We start from the raw sequence: 5,543 nt of genomic DNA on the forward strand, positions 1-5,543 counted from the left end.
CTCTACATTGGCTTTATTTTCTATGGTTATGTATTTAGTTTTCTATAGCTATATATTTTTCTATTAATTGTGAAAACATAATTAGGCACAGCTGCAAAACACAAAATATGACCTTTTACATTATTTTTAAGAGAGATTTTCAGTGAGATTGTTAACGAAGAAATCAGATAGCCTGTTTATATTCTGGACTTGCAATACAAGGTTGTTCATTCAAAATATAATTTGGAAGGAAATACGTAGAAATAAATATGAAATAAGTCACAACATGGAAACAGGCCATTCGGCCCAATTTGTCCATGTCAGCTTTTACCTTCCATGTGAGCAAATAGTTCTAATCACATTTACCCACCCTGTTCCCATATCCCTTTTCCCTTCATCTAGCTATCCAATCTAATCTTGAATGTTGACATAGATTCTGCCTCAACCACTGACCCTGGAAGTGATACACTACTACTCTGGTACATGCATGAGTCTATGTATAATGCAAATACAATATGAAAAACATGACTATTATGTAAACCAATGGAAAATGTTAAATACATGTTTATATTTAGAAGTCACTTCAGAGATTCCCACTGAATATTACATTTTAATTCATGCCTTTTTTATAAGTTGTAAAAGTGAACTCCATAGGGAAAAATTGTGAAATTATAGAGGACTAAATGCCTGTTAGAATTTGGGCTCTCACACCTAGCTCTTGTTATTTATGTTCACAGCAAAAGCTAGTTTCCATAAGCAGCTCTATGTCTCCTGTGATCTGAAATTTGCAACTTTACATGAATAGGAGTACCATTCCACAGGACTAACACTTACCCTTTTATTGCAGTATTTTTATTTTAGAAGTCACTGCTCCTCAAGGGAGACTAGCTGGTATGGCTCATTGGAGTCGTACATACATACTGCTAGGGACTGTTGATATGTGGGTTTGCATCCTAATATCTCCACATAGGATTTGAATCATTGTGTGACAAGCGTACTTTTATTCAGTCCCATCAAGGGCATCTAAATGTGCCCATCCCTCCTTTGAAGGAGGACACTGCAAACAGTTCAGGATAGGGTGCTCTATCCAAATCAAATGCACTAACACTATAACAGCAACCCAAATCACAATGATAAAATCAGGTATAATAAAACAGGTAGTGCTTAATACTTACTTAGCCTTTTATCGTACAAGCAAACAACCAATACCTGTGCCGTAGGTAATCGTCAACGATCAGAATGTGGGCAAGCAGCTGAGAGAACCTGACCACAGATCTTGGACTTGCGAATGGCTCTAAAGGCAGTGACACGTTCTCATGGGAAGGATGGGAAAATCAGAAGGACTAACAGCTTGGTCCATTCTTGAACACCTCTTATAGAAACGGGCAGAGCAACTTGTCTGCTAAATGGGGAGATGCGAGGGGAACTACTAAAAGCAAAAGTTAAGAGTTTGTAAGACTTGTTATATTTGAAATGAGATTGTCTTTGAGTCAGCTTGGCTCAGTTGGTAGCTCTGCCAGCTCTGGGTCAGAAGATTTGCTCTCGTAGGGAGTGTCGCATTGGTGGGTGTACCATTCTTTGGCTGCAAAGTTAAACTGAGGAACCGCTTACCTATTTCATTAATTCAGCTAGACATAAAAAGATCTGATTACACTAATCAAAGTTGGGAAATTCTGGGGTCTCATCAACATCCTCCCTCTACCAATACTGCCAAATACAGATTAACAGGTGATTCATCGCATTGCTATTTAAGGGATTTTGCTGTGGTTCAGTTCTGCACTTTAAATTATTCATATTCTTGTCGGTAAAAAATTGCTTTTCTTCTACAATACTTACTGTAAAATTATCTAATTTACTATATATGTTGGAGGAGTGAGCCTTGGCTCAGTGGTAGCATTCCTTCCTCTGGGTCAGAAGGTTGTGGATTCAAGCCCCATTCCAGACAACCCGAGCAAGTGGAGATGAGAGCTCCGAACTCTGAATACTGGGTTGACATCCAGCGGGGTGTTCATATCCAATGCAAGTGGAATGCAGAAACCCCCTCCCCACCCTCCCTGCTAGGGAGCTGTGAGTCAGTTGAATGAGTAATGACCCATCCACATAAAAAAGGATTTTGTTATGAAAACAACTCCAAGCACGATCTGGATGTAAAAGTGGTATAAATAGATTGTCTCATGTTGGTAGGCATGGAAGAGAGAAAATGTATGTCGGATTCACCAGTTTGCTCACAATTGAACTATGTGCCTCACTGTTCCTTGACACTGCCTGCTTAGCTCTCGTAGTTAGATGTAATTTACCACTTCCTGACCTGCTTTCTTAATACTACTTCTGAATCTTTGCTATTGCCAATCGGAGCTATGCACACAATAACTGTGCCTGCCGGTTAACAATGTCTTACAGCATATCAGAGAGAGAGCTGTACCCACATGTTGGCCACCCTTGGTATAGTGGGTAGAACCATTCGGTGCAGCACTAAATCATACAGTGCAGAAGGTCCCAGGTTCTTCTCTTCACTCAGTTAAACAATCTCAGTCAGGGAAGTAGTTGGGGTGCTGCAATTGACTTAGCAGCCCAGGGACCTGGATGGGAAAATCAACTGGGATTCCTTGATCATAAACCAGTGAACTCAGCTGGGAAATGTAGGTGTCAGATGAAGATAGAATGGGATTCCACTGTGATGCTCTCCACAGTTAAATAGCCTGCCAACATTCATGGTGTGAACTTATAAATGAAGAATGGCCACTTGTGCAAGGTATGTTTGTGGAACTATACTCGGAATCAGTTGGACTTATCTATGTGTAGCAATAAAGCCAATGTTTTTGATAATATGACCTGGTGAACAACTGACCTGGTAGATTGGAGAACTCCTTTAAGTGGGCATCTTCTAGACCCCAAGGCTTGAATGTATGGAAGAAGTATCTGTTCAACTGTGGCCTTATGAGACTGCAAACACCTGCATCTGCCAGTCTTGAAATCCTGCACTATGAGGGATGCTGTTAACAGCCAGGTTCTTTGTCTTTCACCCAGTATCAATAACAACCTATCAAATTGATAATCGTTCTGTAGATCTTTGAGACTGAGTGAAAAAGCAAGCTTGGTATGAGTGTAGATGACACATTTTGAAGAATTCAACACTTTTTATCTGGCATAAAAACAGAAAATAATGGTGATGTGGAGCGGTGTTGGACTGGGGTGGACAAATGTGAGAAGTCACACAATACCAGGTTATAGTCCAACAGCTTTATTTGAAATCACAAGCTTTCGGAGCGCTGTTCCTTCATCAGGTGAAGCGAAGAGATGCATATAGGCACAGCATATATAGTCAGAGAACACTGCCAGATGATTACAGGTAATCTTTCTAACTGCCCTTTATCCCACCTCGGCAGAGAGATAATCACAGCAATCAAAGGTGTGGATGGTGTCCAAACAGGTCAGTCAGGAAAACATTACATCAAAGAACAATGAGGTGGGGTCACCAGGGGTCAAATGTTGCAGATGCTGGGGTCCGTATGAAAAACAAAAAACAAACAACAATAAAAAAAAAGATTTTTTTTGCTGGAAATCACAGCAGATCCGGCTGCATCTGTGTAGAGAGAACAAGCCAACGACAACTCGAGTCTGGATGACTCTACGTCAGGTGGGGTTACATGTAGCGTGACATGAACCCAAGATCCTGGTTGAGGCCGTCCTCATGAGTGCGGAACTTGGCTATCAGTTTCTGCTCGACGATTTTGCGTTGTGTGTCTCAAAGGTCGCCTTGGAGAATGCTTACCCGAAGATCGGAGGCTGAATGTCCTTGACTGCTGAAGTGTCCCCCGACTGGGAGGGAACACTCCTGCCTGGCGATAGTTGTGCAGTGTCTGTTCATCCGTTGTCGCAGTGTCTGCATGGTCTCGCTGATGTACCATGTTCCGGGGCATCCTTTCCTGCAACGTATGAGGTAGACAACGTTGGCCGAGTCACATGAGTATGTACCATGTACCTGGTGGGTGGTGTCCTCACATGTGATGATGGTATCTGTGTTGATGATCTGGCATGAAGTGTTCCCAGTCGAGGAACACTTCAGCAGTCAAGGACATTCAGCCTCCAATCTTTGGGTAAGCATTCTCCAAGGCGGCCTTTGAGACACACAACGCAAAATCGTCGAGCAGAAACTGATAGCCAAGTTCCGCACTCATGAGGACGGCCTCAACCGGGATCTTGGGTTCATGTCATGCTACATGTAACCCCACCTGATGTAGAGTCATCCAGCCTCGAGTCGTCGTTGGCTTGTTCTCTCTACACAGATGCAGCCGGATCTGCTGTGATTTCCAGCAAAAAAAATCTTTTTTTTTTATTATTGTTCTTTGTTTTTTGTTTTTCATACAGACCCCAGCATCTGCAACATTTTACCCCTGGTGACCCCACCTCATTGTTCTTTGATGTAATGTTTTCCTGACTGACCTGTTTGGACACCATCCACACCTTTGATTGCTGTGATTATCTCTCTGCCGAGGTGGGATAAAGGACAGTTAGAAAGATTACCTGTAATCATCTGGCAGTGTTCTCTGACTATATATGCTGTGCTTATATGCATCTCTTCACTTCACCTGACGAAGGAGCAACGCTCCGAAAGCTTGTGATTTCAAATAAAGCTGTTGGACTATAACCTGGTGTATGTGTGACTTCAGAAAATAATGGAAATACTCAACAGGTCAGGCAGCATTTGGAGGGAGAAACAAGAGTCAACATTTCAGGTCGTTGACCTTTTGTCAGAACTGGCAAAAGTTAGGGAAATACAGTAACAGGTTTTAGGCAAGTTCAGAGACGGGGAAAGATGGGGGGAGGAAAGAACAAAAGGGAACAAAGGGTGATAGGGTGGAAGGCAGGAGTAATTAAATGACAAAAGGGATGATGGGGCAAGGCAAAAGGGGGTGGTAATGGGACAAGTAAAGAAACAAAAGATGGGTCTAGAGGAGCTGTAAATGGCAACAGCAGAATCATTACCAGCATCTGCTGTCCGAAAAAATGGGAGCAGTGGTTATGATTTAAAATTGTTGAGCTCAGTGTTGAGTCCGGAAGGTAGTAACGTGCCTAATCGAAAGATGAGGTGCTGTTCCTCGAGCTTCTGTTGAGCCTTCCTATCTGGCCTCACATCAAGGTATTCAACTAACTAAATGCTACCTTGAAGTGGTGTCTTCTAATTAAGTTTTTCCCAAAAATCTACCTTACACGATTGTATATTCTTCGCCAAGAAGAACAGGATGTTGTGGACTATAGGCTTCAGTATGGTAACCATCAGTGCTCTAGATCCAAGTCTCTACTGCTAAACCTTAGCTAGGATCATGTATGAGCAGAATCCTTACATTGACTTACAGGTGCTAGTTTCTAAAAATTGACTTGTTCTATATTTGTCACCATTTATATATTAAACATTTTGAAACCATCAACCTAAATTTTGTTTGTTCTCTCAAGGTTGGCACTCAAGATTGTTGAGTAATTTTTACTTAACAATCATGGTGACTGATTGGCAAAACTATATTTCAAGCTTAATTGAAGAGCTGGAGAGGGCAGGTGGGCAGTCT

Source organism: Somniosus microcephalus, chromosome 3 (genome assembly GCF_052327205.1).
Source record: "Somniosus microcephalus isolate GS21.2 chromosome 3, FLI_Smic_1.0, whole genome shotgun sequence".
In the NCBI taxonomy this organism is placed as follows: domain Eukaryota; kingdom Metazoa; phylum Chordata; class Chondrichthyes; order Squaliformes; family Somniosidae; genus Somniosus; species Somniosus microcephalus.